The sequence below is a fragment of the Thermobia domestica genome, chromosome 18 (genome assembly GCF_964235325.1).
Source record: "Thermobia domestica chromosome 18, izTheDome1.hap1.1, whole genome shotgun sequence".
Lineage (NCBI taxonomy): Eukaryota > Metazoa > Arthropoda > Insecta > Zygentoma > Lepismatidae > Thermobia > Thermobia domestica.
Window position 1 is genome coordinate 167918051 of NC_137471.1, and position 18927 is coordinate 167936977.

At 36.7% G+C, this 18927-nt stretch overlaps 1 protein-coding gene across 4 annotated transcripts in view; it reads right to left on the reverse strand.

Annotated features, from left to right (window-relative positions):
- The window catches only part of LOC145675914 (sodium- and chloride-dependent glycine transporter 2-like), a 158438-nt gene extending 143642 nt beyond the window's left edge, over positions 1-14796 (reverse strand). For all 4 annotated transcript variants that reach the window (XM_081746712.1, XM_081746714.1, XM_081746713.1 and 1 more), the window contains exon 1: positions 14626-14796. The gene's annotated coding sequence lies outside the window, so the exon portion shown is untranslated. The remainder of the gene's footprint in view (positions 1-14625) is intronic.
- Positions 14797-18927: the final 4131 nt, after the last annotated feature.

Consider the following 18927-nt stretch of genomic DNA (forward strand, 5'->3'; position numbering starts at 1 on the left):
TTCATCAACGAAATAATTATATGTAATAGTTAAATTGAAATTCATCGTATTATGGCCCATGACTGACACTTTACCATTGTATATCGTACAGGTCAGATCCACCATTATTGTTACAGAGAGGAATGCGACGTAGGATACAAACTGCGTAAGAACAAAAAAATTCAGCTCAAAATATGTTTGGATCCTACGCAGTTTTGATCCTACGCCGTTGCCCTGAAATAATTTAAGTTTCAATCATGGGCTCAAAAATATATGTTTAAATTATCTCTTTAATTTATTTAACCTGTGCAACTAATAATTAGGGTTATATTCATGGACTCCGTACGACCGAAACTGCGTAGGATCCAAAGTACGTACGTTCCAAACTGCGTACGATCCACACTGCATACGACCAGGGCCGTCGCTAAGCGGAAAAGGGGGAAGCCTCCCCTCCCAAAGTCATCGACTTCTGATCAAGTTAGCATTTTCTTAGTTATCCAGTTGTTGTGAATTATCAATTCTTTCACTGACTTGGCAGTTGGCACAATTGAAGATTTACGTAGTTAGTTTAGGTTTTTGGCTAGGTGGGGCTTCGTCCCAAATTTACCAACTTCCGAACAAGTTGGCAAATTAAAATGCTTAGTTGGCAATTATTACATAGAAGACTATCGTTGCCTTTCATGTACTAAATTCCAAATCAAAATGTGTTACTAAATAGTTCCTAGACAAGCCGTGTTCGCCAACATCATACTTATTCTTTAAAAATGTTTGAATTTTTGGGTACGGAAATCGAGTTTTCCAAGAAATCTCTTCAATTTGCTACTACCTTATCCTAAGGTCTCCTTTGACAAGCGGATGCAAACACACACACACACACACACACACACATATATATATATATATATATATATATATATATATATATATATATATATATATATATATATATATATATATATATATATATATGTGTTGAATTAATAGTATTTGGGGTAGCTGAAACGATTAGTGACACTATCGTTTCAGCGAAGCCAAAGTTTAGCCGAATGGACCTGGAAACAAAGGAGCACAGGTGGGATCCATTTTAGCTCGGACTACGACCTCGCATATCATGAGCCTACAACCATACCGAATTTTAAATTCCCATTCCCAATTCAATCATGTTATTTTATGTCCCTAGGAAACATCCATTTAAATAAGAAGGAGTTTTTTCTCCTCCCTTTAGACTCGCTAAAAACTGAAAATATTCACTTTTCGGAATTTTCCTTTGGGTTTGTCTCAGACTGCTACAATCATACCAAAGCTGACCATTGGGGCCCTACCTAGTGATGGGTAAGATATTTTCCGGGACTGTTCCCTGGGAAGATTCCCAAAATGGGAATTTTCCGGGAATTTATGTACAATCACAAAGAAAATTGCAGAGGGCCCCAATGGTCAGCTTTCGCATGAGTGTAGCATTCCAGGTCTAACCCAGCGGAAAATTCAGTTTTTAGAGGGTCGAATCGGGAGGAGAAAAATTTTCCCGTTACTTTACGGGAGAGTTTCTTGACCTAAAATCTTATGTTTTCGGTACCTAGAATTGGAATTAAAACTTAAAAGTTGGTATCCTTGTACTTTTCCCATATCATCATCCAAGTAAATCACCAAAAATAATTTTAAAAAATCCAACTTTATTGACGCTTTATAAGCAACAGAAAAATCGTTCCCATGTTATTTAAATGGGATATGATTTGGCACAAAAAAAAATGTTGGGCACTTCGGGTAGGGCTAGTCGTGGGTAGTGGGAATATTCCCGGTGGGAAGGAAAATAAAAAGTGGGAATATTCCCGGTTTTTTCCTGGCATATACATTCCCGGGAAGGAATTTATTTCCATTTCTCTACTTTATCTTTCAAATTATACGAACCATATGAGTAATTACTTTATTTTCATTTATTATGATTTACTTCTAGGTTTCAAATAATCTGGAGGTTAAAATTTGTTGTCTGTACTTTATATAACTAATAATAAGATTTTCTAAGTTCCATTTTAATTTCCACTAAAAAGTAGCAAAATACTAATTTACAAATGATGAAAAGGAACCAGTTTGTAAATAATGTAGACATTATGCAGAAATGTAGATGAAGTACTATAAACACACCCCGAACCATCGTTAGTAATAGACGTCGGTCTGTCTTGTCTCTGACTCAAATTTCTGAAGTGGTAATCGGACTTCTCTTAGATGTGAATCAACGCGTGAAATTTCGAGAAATAGGTAGGAAGAAAGGTCGTGTCTATCAATGTTACGTGCTAAATTATAAAGATAAGTCAGTGTCTTGCACATATTGTGAACGTAAATATGTATGCGCAAATGTTGATAAAATTGTGAGATATGTGTCTTCTAGCAGTTACCCAACCTAACTTGTTTCAACATTCAAAAATTTAATATGTTTATAATATCACTAGTAGAGTCAAGTTTAGAAAATCCACGTAAGTTTAGAAAATCCACTTACATATAAATTTAAATTGTTTAGCGGTGTAAAAGTAATTGGACTTACTATATCATTTTTTCTCACATACTTACTTGCATAGAAAATATTGTAGGTAAATATACATTTATGCGTAGTCTTCAAATATAATAAAATATTAATAAAGTAACATAGTACCGTTCAGAATATACATTTTAAAGAATCCTCTGGAGACAACTGTAATAATATACTGTGATAAAAAACGAATTTAATTTTGAAATCATAATGTAGTAACAGTGATGGGTAAATTCCCGGGAAAATATTTTTCGGGAATATTCTCAGGGAAAATTCCCGGGAAGATTCTCAAAAATCCGAATATTCCGGGAATTTATGTATAAACGAGAGAAAATTGCATTCTATTACTATATTAATTTAAAAATAAAATTCCTTTTTTTTTCTCACAGTATATTTATTACTGTTGTCTCCAGAGGATTCTTTAAAATGTATATTCTGAAGGGTATTGTGTTATTTTATTATAGTTAGAAAATACGCGTAAATGTATATTTACTTACAATATGTTTTGTCCGAGTAAATATGTTGAAAATCATTTGATACCGTATAGGAAGTCCACATATTTTTACACCGCTAAACAGTGTAAATTTAACGTAAGTGTATTTTCTAAACTTGACCCTGCTACTGATATTATAAATATATTAAATTTTTAAATGTTATAAACAAATTAAGTTGGGAAACTGCCAGAAAACACGTCTCACAATTTTATCAACATTTGCGCATACATATTTATGTCCACAATATTTGCAAGATTGTGACTTATCTTTAGAATTTTACACTTAACATTGCCACACATGACTTTTCTTCCAGCCTATATCTCGAAATTTCATGGGTTAATTCACATGTAAGAGAAGACTGGGTACCTATTCAGAAGCTCTGAGTCAGAGACAGTAGACAGACAACGTCTATTACTAACGATGATTCGGGGTGTATTGATATTACTTCTGTATCTGTATAATATTTCTACACTACTGACTTGTTTCTTTCATTTCTAAATTAGTATTTTTCCACTTTCTAGTTGAGCTGAGCGAAGCGAAGCTCTTATACTCGGGTTAGCCGTTTGGTTGTCCGCGAACTCCTCCTAGACCGTTTGGCCGATCTCAACCAAACTTAGCACGCTGATAGAGTATGTCGTGCTGAGTGACAACATAGGTCGAAATCAAAAATCCGATGTACCATCGAGAAATAATCACCGAAAAACGCTTTCTCCTAGACCGTTTGGCCGATCTCAACCAAACTTAGCACGCTGATAGACTATGTCGTGCTGAGTGACAACATAGGTCGAAATCAAAAATCCGATGTACCATCGAGGAATAATCACCGAAAAACGCTTACTCCTAGACAGTTTGGCCGATCTCAACCAAACTTAGCACGCTGATAGAGTATGTCGTGCTGAGTGACAACATAGGTCGAAATCAAAAATCCGATGTACCATCGAGGAATAATCACCGAAAAACGCTTCCTGATTACGTAGTTTAAGCTCGCTTAGCTCATTTCATTGCAATCGGGTATATCCATTGCATACCTAGTACAAATGGAAATGGAAATTTAAAAATCATTATATTAACTATTATATAAAGTAGAGTCAACGAATTTCAATATTTTAACCTCCAAATTATTTAAAACATAGTAGTAAATGAAAATAAAGTAATTAGTGATACAGTTCTTATAATTTAGAAAATAAAGTAAAGAAATGAAAATAAATTTCTTCCCGGGAATGTATATGCAAGGGAAAAACCCGGAAATATTCCCAATTTTTATTTTCCTTCCCACCGGGAATATTCCCACTGCCCATCACTAGGTCCTACTTGAAGTGTCCAATAATTTGGCGGCCAAAACATCTCCTTTAAGAATAACATGGGGAATATTTTCTTCTTCCCATTAGATCCATAAAAATACAAAATATTCACTTTTCGGAATTTTCCTGTGGGTTAGTTCCGGAATGCTAGAATTTTTCAGTTGCCCATAAAAAATCAATATATTTGGAATGTTTTATTTTTGGTGATTTACACCTATGGTGCTATCGGAAACGTACAAGGATACCGACTTTGTACTTTTAATTCCAAAAACATCCATAAGAATAACATGGAGAAAATTTTCTCCTTTCCATTAGACCTCTTAAAAACTAAAAGTGTTCACTCAGCACTTTTTTCGGTCGGTCATTTCCGGAAATGAAGAAACGTGCCAAATTTGAAGTTTCCACGTTAACCAGAAGTGTCCGTTATTTTCTGTCAGTTCATATAATTTTATATATTATATATTTATACAATTTTATGGCACTAGCGGCATCAACAGCCCGTCACGTTTGAGGAATGACGTTTCTTGGCGAGCACAGAATCCGGGGAAGGAAAGGGAAGAAAGGAATGAGGAGGGGAAGGAAGCGGCGTGGGGCCTATAAGTGAGGTACCATCCCGGTGTTTGCCTGGTGTGAGTGAGGAAATCCCAGGATAAACCTCAGTCGGGATAGCTGGCCTGAAAATGCTGTACACCTTTTCGATCTAGTGGCTCTACCTGGAATCGAATCCGGCACCGCTCTTGATTTGAGCGCGAGCGTTAGCGACTACGCCTCAGGGGCCACAAACTAGAATTTAAAAAACAATAAAATTTGGTATTGTAGGGTCTGGATAGGGTTGTCTATGAAAATTACAATAAATAAATAAAATAACAGTTTAAAACTTTAGTTGTGTTTTATGGGGAAATCATTCCATCTTATTTCAATTTAAGGCATCCCAAGGTATTTATGGAACATTTTCTACACCGAAAAATGATTAAGCACTTCCAGTAGGACTAGAATGATTAAATTTGTCAAAGTTTGTAGCTTCCTGGAACTATATAGAAAATTCACAAAAGTGAATATTTTCCATTTTTAGCAGCTTTAAAGTGAAAAAAAAAAAACAGTGTAATTAAAATAGACTTTTTGGATGTATAAAATCTCGTATTTTAGGTACCGTATTTGAAATCGGAATAAATACTAGGTTTGGTATGTCTGTAGGTTTATGAGGTGCGAGGCCGTAGGATGAGGAAATTTTGTATCTGGCGACAAATTCCCACCTACTTAAAACTAGACTAATTACATAAACATTCAACTGTGCCAACTGCCAAGTTCATAAAGAAATTGAAAATCACAGCAACTGGCTAAGTAACAAAATGCTAAGCCAAGTAAGTCAGTTGAAGGTAGCGGCATTCTTCTAAATAAATTTAGCCAATGAGGCATTTTAATTTGCCATCTTTTTCAGAAGTTGGTAAATTTGGGACGAAGACTCACCTAACAAAAGCCTAGACTAGTTACATAAACCGTCAATTGTGCCACCTGCAAAGTCTATAAAAGAAGTGACAATTCACATCAACTAGGTAACTAACAAGTAAACCTTACGTTTGGGTGAATCGAGTTGCTGACTGAGACACATATGAGAAAGTAGTACTAAATGTGGTCAGTATTTCAGTGAAGTTGTAGGTGCGAAGCTCCAGGGGTTTAGGAGATACAGCTACCAGAACATCACATGGAAGTACAGAATAGTCTTCATACAGTTGGAGGTAAAAGCTCTGTAAGACCTCTTGTAACGACAAAAGGTGAATAACAAATATATGGGTACATATTAGGACCAGGGGGAAATCATATAGTAAGAGTATACCTGACGGCGGCCATCTTGAAATCCGCCATTTTGAATTAAGGTTAAGTTTTTAAAATAGGAATAGGGTCATGTGATACATGATTTAAGGCGCAAATTTAATCAGAAGAACAATGGTGACGTTCATTTTGATTTATGCGCTATTGGTAAAAAGTTACAGGGAAATTAAATATTGTTGCAGCATATGTATTAGTCCTTTACCCCACCTTGTAAATTTTGTGTTAATGATAGTAATTAAATAAAAGGCAGGTGGATAAATATTAGGTCTATGGTAAGAGTTGCCTTGATGGCGGTGATTTCAAATTCGCCATTTTGAATCAGACAAAAGTTTTAAACAAAGCGCATAACAGTGACACCTTATTAATAGCAAATTTTTCCATAATCCATACGTTAATTTTGATTTACGAATACTGCTTTGACGGAATTGTTAACGACAAATATGTCAAGTGTAACTCGATTGCCTTTGTGAGGTGTGCTCACTGTGAGCAGAGCATTTGTGCAAGTCATGCACTCTTTTCTGAACTACACATTGATTGTACTAATTGAGGACTTTTCTGGAAGAAAGACCCAAGTTCAATTATGACTCAATTCCACTTTGGTCATTTTTCCTTAAATTAGCAACTTGTTTATGCGATAACAAATGCTGGTTAATGATAAAGCAAAAATGGTTATACCGTTGGATTTATGGTAAAATTTGCTATTAATAAGGTGTCACTGTTATGCGTTTTGTTTAAAACTTTTGTCTGATTCAAAATGGCGGATTTGAACATGGCCGCCATCAAGGCAACTCTTACCATAGACCTAATATTTATCCACCTGCTTTTTATTTAATTATTATCATTAACGCAAAATTTACAAGGTGGGGTATAGGACTAATACATATGCTGCAACAATATTTAAATTCCCTGTAACTTTTTACCAATTGTGCATAAATCAAAATTAACATCACCATTGTTCTTCTGATTAAATTTGCGCCTCAAATCATGTATCACATGACCCTATTCCTATTTTAAAAACTTAACCTTAATTCAAAATGGCGGATTTCAAGATGGCCGCCGTCAGGTATACCCTTACTACATGACTTCCCCCTAGTCCTAATATGTACCCATATATTTGTTATTCACCTTTTGTCGTTACAAGAGGTCTTACAGAGCTTTTACCTCCAACTGTATGAAGACTATTCTGTACTTCCATGTGATGTTCTGGTAGCTGTATCTCCTAAACCTCTGGAGCTTCGCACCTACAACTTCACTGAAATACTGACCACATTTAGTACTACTTTCTCATATGTGTCTCAGTCAGTAACTCGATTCACCCAAACGTAAGGTTTACTTGTAAGAAAATGTTAAGCTAAGTAAGTCAATGGAATGTAACGACAATCTTCTGAATAAGACATTTGCAAACTTGATCAGAAGTTGGTGACTTTGTGGGGGAAGCTCCGCCTTTCACCCCCTTAACGACGCCCCTGCTGAGACAAGACTTTCGGTTAGCTTTTCCTGCCCTCCTGAATAAGCCATAGTCCCCCAAGAAAATTTCCTGTACACCCCTGTATGATTATTTAATTATATTTGTCACTATTTTATTTGTCAGTTTCGTTTTTACGCAGTTTGGATCCTATGCAGTTTTGGTCCTACGCAGTTTCGGTTGCATACAGTTTTAATCCTACGCCGGTTTTTCCTTATATAACTTCAAAAAAATATTATTCCTTATATTCTGTGATTATAAAATAATTGTTTTTTTCAATTGTTCGATCATATGACCATCCCTGTTTTGGATCCTACGCCGGTTTCAGTTTCGGTCGTACGCAGTTTGGATCGTCCGCAGTTTGAATTGTACGCAGTTTGGATCGTCCGCAGTTTGAATTGTACGCAGTTTGGATCGTCCGCAGTTTGAATCGTACGCAGTTTGGATCCTACACTGAGAAAAAACTGTAGGTGGCGTACTTAAAAAGGTAGGTTACATTCGTAATTCCTGTAGTTTTTGGACTTAACGTACAACAGATGTATAACTGAAAACGCATGTTTTATAATACTTTCTGTATCAGTGTTCCATCTATACGTACTTTCCGTATAAAACAATATAGGTGGTCAGGATCTCACATACAAATGGACGTATATAACATATAGCTGAGGAATGTAACATAAGTGTATATATGTGATTTACGGAAAACTGTTAGATGTCAGACATCTTCCAACGGCATGATGTAACATCTAAGGGCAGTGCGTGTGTAGCATATGGATAACTTATGCTCCATTCTGATTTCTGTAGTAAGCAAGAGGATTTCGTATATGTGTACAATATACCGCTGTCCGAAGAACGAATTTTCTCAGTGTATGCAGTGTGGATCGTACGCAGTATGGATGCTACGAAGTTTTGATCCTACGCATGTAACCCGTTACAGAGCAGTTCTTGAACGATTGACCATAGAAATTCAAACTCCAATTAGTAAAAAATTCACAGCTTTGATTATTACAAGTGTATCTTTAGTCAGTGGAGAGAAGGGCGTGGATCATGTGTCAGTGTTTATGATAGTGGGTGGTCAGTCAGAGTGAGTCGTGGTAGGTGGTGGGCCTTCGGTGTGATTGGGTTATTGGGGTGGTGGGACAGTTAGTCATGGATCAAGTTTTCATTGACCCATGATTGTCTGTCTGTCGTCGTTCATCGTCTGTCGAAGGAGTGACCTAGAGCCAGCATTTTTTACAAGCAAAGAGAGATCTTCTCTACATCTAGTTGTCTCTGATGCCCTTTTTGACTCTCGACTCGGGGGTTAGACTTTGTGGCTGAGAATGTGTGCATCAAAGAAGAGAATAATAAATACCAGAGACGACGGAAATTAATGGTGGTGAGTTGGACCTTACTTTCCTCTTCAGCAGCGAGACTATATGAGATATGAATCTACTGTTTTAATATGGAATCCGAATCGCATGAGCTCCTGTCGAGAATCGATCTCGGGTCTCATGCAATAAATGCGCGTATGTTAACTGTATAGTTACAAGGGAGCTCGCGATGAACAGTAGTGTCAACTCCATAGTATTCTGAGTTGCTGACGTGAGATGAATAGTGATTCTCCGACGCAGTTCAAGTTCAACTTTATCCCTATCGTCACGGAGATGAAAAATAACATATCTAAAACTGAATGATGTTAGTGTTAAATCCATAGCTTTTGAAAACGCTAAACTGATTGGTGAAAGTCCGGTTGTAGTTAAATTTAGGTTTAGGCAAAAAAAAAAAAAAAAAACTTTTGAAAGGAAGCGAATTTTTTATTTATTTATTTATTTTCACGATAGAAAGACGCAGCAATTACCTCGGTTAAGTTTGTTACTGGAATCGATTCGCTAATATCTTTACGGGTAACGTTGGCTTATGTCGGTGTTATTGCAAACGAGAAATCTTGGAGGAAAACTATTTTTTAAATTACTGGTATGTTTCTTTGTAAGAGGTGGCTACGTCGATTATCACGAGTTCATTAATGTTCTTAATCCGTTACCATCTTCACAATTAATGATAACTAACGGCACCTGTACTTGTCCCATTGAAAATGAAATGAAATCTTTAAGATTAACGTTCCATGGTTATGCCGGTTAGGCTAAAGGAGACGGTGATAATGAGATATGAGTAAAATGGTGGAATGAAGAAAGTAGGAGGAAACGGGAGAATGCTGAGAAAACCGACGAGCACGGTGTTTGTTCACCACAAAGTCAACACGGCGCGAGCTGGGATCGAACCAGGGACCCCAAGCGTTGGAGGTGAACGCTCTACTCGAGCCACCGCGCCCCCCTACTTGTCTCATTATTTACGGGTTAAGTTTCAAAGTTGGTCGTCCATTTCAAGTAAAATTTTGAAAATTTACAGGGAAGAAATGCATAATTGGATCGTTCATGTGCTTGGTAATATGTAAGAAGAGCAGAAATTGTGTTTATTTTTTTATAGGCAGTTATAAACATGCAACTATTTGGTAAGCGAAAAGGAACTACTTCGCGCAAGGTTACCGCATGGCTAGATTGTGGGAAAGTAACGAGCATTTGCATTTTGAACATGAACACATGTGTACAGAGATTCGGTTGTTGGTATCCCTACGCAGAGACGATAAATTTCTCTCATTTAATATTCAGGGGTCCTTCCTGGCTAAGCGGTTAGTGTACGCGCATTTCGCGTGCGAGCTGGGTTCGATTCCCGGCGGAAGCTCATGTAGTTCGGATTAAACGTTAATCAGTAGGTCTCTTCTCATATAGTCTCGCTGCTGAAAAGAACGTTATAGTCTGGAGGAAAAACCCTACTTTTGGACCAAACCAAAAATTTCAGTATGTCAAATGTTTTTCAGCGGTTTTTACCTCATTTGAGGGTGCTGAATCTGAATCTGCTGGGAGTACAAATGTACACCTTAAGCACTTTGAGTAATTCAAGATGGCGGCCAATATGGCGACTGTAAAAGTGATAGGAATATTTTTTGTATATTTTATAAAGATGGGTATCAAATTATATGTTTTTTTGGGTTGCAGATTCCAATAATAATGTAAAAAATGTTATGAAATTGATACAAATCGAGATATTCAATATGGCGCCCAATATGGCGGCTGCAAAAGAAGTTTATGTTGTCATTTCTGAAATCTATTTCTGAAAAAAATATTTACTGACATGGGTAATAATAAATCGTAAATACCTTAATTTTGTGCTCACAGATGGCAGCATTTTCATAGAATTTAGGAAAAATATCTCAGAAACAAAATAAGAGATGTTTAAAAGAAAATGTTATGCATTTAGTTTTACCAAAATAGTAGTTATATTCCATAAATCTGTCAATGGAGCGACTTCCAAGTAAAATACTAGAACGATTTATGAAAGGCGAACATGTTCTGCGTCACAAACCAGGTATCTAGAATGCTATATGGTCAGACATGTTCATTGAGAATACATTTATGCGTTATGGCCATACACCAGAAGAAATAATCGGACTTACACTAAATTCATCAGCAGTGAAGCGAGGGGCTATCAGCTTTCACACCTGCAGTCGTTTAGTAAATGACATTTATGTTATGTCATGAGAGATGATGGACGAGATATGGAAATAACTAAGCATAAGGAAGAAATGCCATCTCGAGTAAAAGGAGATGCTGCAGACCAAACTAAGTTAAAGGAAAAGCTGTCTCATTGTATAGATCCTCTGAAGACCGATGATCACCCAAAAACTATTGTGAATATTGTGACAGGGAAAATTTGTTCCCAGAAAATGAATGTTGATAATGCTGTTGAGATAGGTGAGAAGGCGTTGTGTTCTTACGAAGAAAAACTACCAACTGGTTTTCACGATCCAATCTCAAGAACGGTTCGTAATGTTTCCTGCGATGACGTCAAAAGAACAGCTTGTATTGGTGTCACTGACACAGAACTCTTTTACACGCGTGCAATGTGTCTCACATCTACAAGAGATATTGATGCTAAAGGAGTAATTTCATATGAGCTTGCCGCTGTCCCCACATCTTTGTTTGATGAATATGGAACTCCCAGGTTCTGCAAAAGTAAGTCAAAACTGAAACAAATATTACAGGTAGAGAAGTCTATGAGATCGTACAAGCACGAAGATGCTATCATACTTAATGGTTGTACTGTTTTGTGGGTGATTAACTGGCTATCTAACGGAACTGTTCTTGACTTCATAAAATTGTATCGGTCATATGTGCTTGAAAAATTGAACAAATGCAACGTGTACCTGATATTTGACTAATATAAGGAGTACAGCACCAAAGGAGGAATAAGAAGCGTCAGAACAGGATCAACATGTAGCAGGTATCATAAATTGTCTTTCAACACCTCCTTGCCCTCCCAACAAGTTGTGCTGTATGTTACGAAGAATAAGGTACAACTAGTACAGCTGATCTGCAAGTATATAATGACAGAAGGGTTGCCATCAGATTCCACCAAAAGCCTATTCATCACTGGACCAGAAGATGTTACAACAGAAATAACTGCTGATTGTATCAAGAAACGTCCAGATATGAAAAACACTCACGAAGAGGCTGATGTCATAATTATCACACAAGTACTGATGGTAGCCAATCAGCTCGACAGAAATTGTACAATAAATGTAATTAGTGATGACACGGATGTTCTTCTCCTCCTGATGCACCACTACCACACACAAAACTTACTTGTAACATTTTTATGGAGGCAATTCAAAGTCAGAGAGGAGTTATTGACATTTGATTGTCTGTGTCCAAACACTATGATATTGTTTCAAACTTACTAGCACTTCATTCTCTTTCTGGCTGCGATACAGTTCCTACTCTTTATGGCATTGGAAAACAGAAGGCAATGAAAGAACTACAAAGTTGGAAGGAGCTTCAAAAGCTTGGAAATAAAACATCACTACTTGAATAAGTGATTCAGGAGGCAACTGAGTTTATAGCTTCTTGCTATGGTAGTAGGATAAGTGGCCCTACAATGTCTGATGTCAGAAGAGATGTCTGGCTGAAGAAACTGTCAAAGAAGACTGCCGTATATATGCCGAAATTGAAGAGCTTGCCACAAACTACGGAGGCATTCTCTGAAAATGTAAAAAGAGCTCATTTCCAGACTTGTATTTGGAAACAAGCAGATAAACCAGATCTACCAGACATGGATCCGACACATTTTGGGTGGTATCGTGATGAGCTGAACAAAACATTGGAACCAGTTACTGTATAACCGGGAACTGTGATGGCACCGAAAGACATCTTAAAGATGGTGAGTTGCGGCTGTTCTTCTGAAAACATGTGTAAAGGAAGTTGTGGATGTGTGGCAAATCATAATAGCTGCACTGACTTCTGCAATTGTGAAGCCTCTAAACGATGTCAGAATATCTTCACACGTCAAAATACTAGGAATCTACAAGACGAAAACATGGATACTTCTTCTGACGAAGACTGACAAGTGACTGATCTGTGATATTTATTATTTTGTTGCGGAGTAACATAGAAACAGGCCGGTAGCCAGCCCAAATATGTAAGGGGGGCCCGATCCAACCATACTATAGTTTATCATCGTATTATAGTTCATTTGCAAGCCTACCGTGAAACTTTTAGGGTGGGCCAGCGAAAATTTAGGAGGGGCCCGCCCCCCTAGACCCCCTGGATACGGGCCTGCATAGAAACATCGGCATTTTGTATTGTAAATGTACATATTTCGCATTAATGTGGCCAGCAACACAATTCTTGATTAAGAAAACGTCCAGGGAAAAATATAAGAACCTAAGCCTGTGTTGTTTGTTTCCTTTTGCACACAGAAAGGAATGGTTCTGTAAATAAATATAGAGAAGCCCAAAATGTGGGGAAAAATGTTCTGGAGCGCAAACAAGGTGACTTGCGGTGACGGACAAAGCATCAACATCCAATCCAAAATTTCAGTGTGTCAGATATTTTTCTAAGTATGTACCTAGCTCGAGGGTCACAAATCTGAATATTCCATATTGAATATATTGATTTATATTAATTTCATAAGATTTTTGAAGTAACTATTGAAATATGCAACCCAAAAACATATAATTCGATACCCACGTCGATACAATACTCCAAAAATATTCTTGTCAATTTTACGGCCGCCGTATTGGGTGCCATATTGAATATCTCGATTTGTATCAATTTCATATCATTTTGACATTATTATTCGAATCTGTAATCCCAAAAACATATAATTTGATACTCATCTTGATAAAATATACAAAAATATTCCTATCAATTTTACAGCCGCCATCTTGAACTACTCAAAACGCTCAAGGTGTACATTTGTACACCCGATAGATTCAGATTCAGCACACTAAAATTAGGTAAAAGCCACCGAGAAACATTAGACATACTGAAATTTTTAGTTTCGATGGATTAACTCTAGATTATTAAACTCAAAATCGACTGAAATCAACTCGACTAATTTTCGCAAAATGGGTCCAACTTGCATAACTCTAAGCTAACCGGACCCTAACCTATTTTGCTTATCCCTACCTTATTCTAGTCAACCATACGTTACTCTACTATAACCTTAGATTCCGCGGTGGCTCAGTGGTAGAGCGGTCATCTCTGGTGCATGGGGTCCTTGGTTCGATCCTAGCTCGCACCAAATGAGCTGTGTGGTGGACAAACACCGTCTGTGTGGATTCTCTCGTGGTTCGCCCTTTTCCTTCCACTTTCTTTTTTTCCCTTTTTCATTCATTTCTCATCATCACCGTCTACTTTAGCCTAGCCGGCATAACCGAGGGACGTAAAACTGAAGAATTTCATTTTATTTCATTTCTATTAAAACCTTTTAATGGGCTCCTAAAAATTAATTGTTTTTAAATTTTTGCAGTTTTTTTTTTTTACGCTTTTTGTCGAAAACCAAGTGGACAAACAACTTCGGAATAAATGACTTTTCAAATATATTTCGCAAAAAGATTTTACGTTCGTTGCAAAGAACGGGTACTTTAATTACTACTTTGTTAAAAAAAAAACAAACAAAAAAACATGTTATTGTGTGAGAATGAGTCTCTCTTACCTTGTCAAATAAGTTCAATGAATACGGGTTTAGTGAACTGAATTTTTAAAAAAATTCTGAGATCCCAATCACGTTTCCACTAACAAGTTTCACTATACTAATCACCTTTTGCACAAAGCCAATCCAGACTATACTATTTTATCGACATTATACTAATAAATCTGTGCTATATTTTCTTCTTTTTTGCACAGAATCTCATCTTACGCAGTTTTCTTCTATTGTAAGGTTTATCTTTGTTAATATTTTGTCTTAAGTCTTTAATTCAAATATTTATGTCGTTAAAACTGTCCTAAATATTATAATGATTCTTGAATAAGAAGCTTATTTTACTTTAAATTACTTACTTTGCTATTAAAAAGCAACAGCATGTTTGTATAATTTTAATCAGTTTTAGAAAAGAAATTATCTCCATATAAATGGGAGAATATAACACTTAGAAAAAACTAAGATCTTTATAATTAATTAATTAAAAACGCCTTGTCGTTGAACAAGTTCAGTACAAGCTTTGGAATATGGTGGACAGCTCACATTAGTATATTTTGGTGCAGATGTAGTTTTGATGCACCACATTTTGGAATATTTACAGATAAAATTCAAGACGTTGCATGAAAAGACATGTTTATAAAAATAAATTTCTGCAGGCGACAGAATTAAATACGAAGTAATTTCAGATTTACAAGTGTAGGGTTACTAGTCTAAATTGATTACAAGTGCTTAACGATGGGCAGGGGCGGATCCAGAGGCGATCGTGGCGATCGCCCCCACCCCGAAAAGATTATTTTTTCTTTTATATATAAATAAAACCCATCCCAGAGTTTGGAGCTCTTAAAAGTAGCTGTAAGTAGTACTACTACAATCTACCGCCCCCCTATAAGTCTGTCCTGGATCCGCACCTGACGATGGGTATAATAAGTGGTATTTTAAAGTCTATTAGACGGTATTTTCAACCGGCGGCATATTTCTGCATAGTGTACAGAACCTGTATTTTATGTTCCTGGGAGTGGAGCGTTACGACTATGAAACGATGACAAATGCTATTGAAACTCGTATTATTGCCAAAACACAACTTTTTCGATGCCTTGCTTGCTCGCAGGTAGTAAAAGAAGCTGAAACAGTTAATTACTTTAAGAAAACATTAAAGATGGGTTTAGTCAGCCAACAAAGTTCAAGATCAGGTAGCCATGATTTGTATTCTATCATTTCAGCCACGTAAATGACATCAGACTCGACTTGGTACACTTTTCTTTAAAATCATGCAATGGAGAAATATTTCATCCCCCCTTCCCCCACATTTTCAATGACAAGCTTACCTTACCTTGTGTTTGTTTTCATGTTTGTATTTGGATGGTGTAGAAACAGACTGAACCAAACGCGATGAACTAGAAAATGAAGAAATATAGAGGTAAAGTTTGTACTCTACTGGCACGCCTAGTGAATTTCAAAGAAAATAGTAACTCCTTTTTTCATTAATGAAAGGTCATTTTTTATTTAGCCAAGTACGTACAACATCACACATTTCCTCATATCAGAATAAATATCGAAAAAAGGCTAAATGGAGATAGTTTAGTCTTACAGCAATTAGAAACACTAAAGATGGTATTTAGTAGGCCTACACACATATAGGAGATGGTTCAGTCCGGCAGAAGCTACAAAGCTCCTAGTGTGACAACTAATACTGCAATAAGAATTTTCTAACAAGGAACACTTCCAAGGTGTAACACTCCGATTTTGATAAATTTGGCAAATAGATAATACACATCAAAAAAACGAATACATGTTTTTTTTCTGCGGAAAAACGGTTTTAGGGGGGAAAAGCCCCCGCCTAAAATTTTGAAAGTTGACGCCCGAAAGGCAAAAACAAGTGAACCGAAGTGAATAAAATTGTGCATAGATATTGTAGACATAAAATGAGGGAATACTGGTTTCGTATTTTGCTGAAAAAAAAAAAAAAAAAAACGGTTGGGGGCACGGGCCTCTCCAAACATTTGATCACAAAATATCAAATGTATTAGTAACAGTATGTCAGATGTTTGCAAAGGACATGAAGAACTGCAACGAAACTTCTTGTATGGACAATACGCAAAAAATAAACAAAACGAGATTTTTATTTTCTGCGTAAAACAATTTTAGGGGAGGGGACAAAAGCTCCCCCCCACAAAATTTTGAAAGTTGACGCCCGAAAGGCAAGAAGAAGTGAACCGAAGTGAATGCAGTTGTGGACAGATATTGTAGACATAAAATGAGGGAATACGGGATCGTATTTTCCTGAATAAAACCGTTACGTGGGTCACGGACTCCTCCAAACCTTTGATCATGAATTATCAAAAGTGCTAATAACAGTATGTCAGAAGTGGATAAGGGACATGAAGAATTGAAACAAAACTTTGTATAGGGACATAAGCAAAAAATGAACGAATACATTTTTTATTTTCGGGGGAGAACGGCTTTAGGGGCAAAAGCCTCCGTCAAAAATTTTGGAATTTGACGTCACAAAGGCAAGAAGAAGTGAGTGAAATGTGTAGAAATATTGTAGAGTTAAGATGAGGGAATAGGTGTTTCGTATTTTCCTGAAAAGAAAACGCTATTGAGTCGACCGAGGCGTTGAGTGGCGGAAGAAGTGGACCAAAGCGAATGAAATTGTATGTAGATATTGGATATGTAAAATAAGATATTTCGTGTTTCACAAGTGTCTCCCTCCGATTTCTTAAAATTTGTCAGATCAACAACAAACACAAACAGCATAGTGTATTTTATAGTATTTCAGGTGGCATCTTTAACCCTTACAATGTTTTACCGCATAAACAAAAACACGTGCCGATTTATTTCCTGTTTGCTGTTGATGTGCCAAATTTGAAGCAAAACGGATAGGGACACTTGAGAAACACGAATGGCCTTATTTTACATAGGGCCTATACAATATCTACACACAATTTTATTTGCTTCCTGCGCTATAACCAGGGCCGTACTGCAACCCAGGGGCCAACCGGGAAAGTACTTTCTAGGGGGACCACTCCCATGTACGTAGTGCCCCCTCACCCGACAATAAAAGGAGTTCGTGAGTGTTACTCAGGTCAAGTGTGCTGAAAAGGCTTAAAATGCAGATTTAAAACTTTTTAACCCTTAACTGTGCTGGTGGGGTATTTAAATATCCCACGGCCTCTCTGCAGCAACGTACATTTTCTCATTGTGAGCAGATACATTTGTTGTTCATAGTAATTTCAAGGAAAGTATTTACAAGGAACATCATTTGTACGTTTGTCATGATTATGTGTAACCTTATCTGCAAGTATTGCGCGCAATATAACTATTACTATACTTGAGAAAAAATGCATCTGGCGTACGTAAAATCGTATGTTACATTTGCAAATCTTGTAGTTTTTGGACTGAACGTACAGCACACGAATATTTTATAATACTAATGTAGGTTTTCAGATACCCCATCAACAGACAAACGTGACATTTTCTCCCCAGGCAGCAGTTTCTCACCAGACACAGACTGATCTAACGTAATGCCTAATCCTCCATTCTTCTCTTGCAACTGTACAAGCATCTGCACAAGTTCAATTACTTCAAATCTCCCCCTAAAACAACAATGCCGCACTTGTTCCATAAACCTTTCATAGGCGCCTCTCTGCATATACAAATACATATATGAAGCATCAGAAGTAATTTATACTTTATACAAATGCAACATTTCTCCATTGTCCTGTATTAACAGTAGATTCAAGCTGCTGCTTGGGCGCGAATATTGAAAATGAAGGTAAACAAGGGGAATAATAACATTTTCAAACTTGAAACAGCTGTAGAAAGGGGCTTAAGGGGTCGGAATTAACCTAACGAATTTCGTCTTTCTCAAAGACTGATCACTACCAGTGATTTTTTTTATTCCATTGACGTGAAATGTTTCCAATTTGAAGGAATTATTTCAGCATCAATTACTTGTATCACCGGGATATATATATATATATATATATATATATATATATATATATATATATATATATATATATATATATATATATATATATATGAGTTGACAAAAATCTAAATCGTTTGCAAAAGTTTGAAAATCACACCTAGTATGCTGCGGGGCCTCCTTTTGCGTCCAAAACAGCTTGGATCCGACGTGGGATGGACGTGTACAGCTCCTGAATCGTGGTGTGTGGAATTTTGTACCATTGTTCCTCCAAAACATGCTCCAGTTCCTTAAGGGATGCTGGTGGAGAGTAATGAGACCGAACACGCTTTTCTAACTCAGAAACAATGGTTCAATGATGGTCAGATCTGGTGATTGTGGGACCC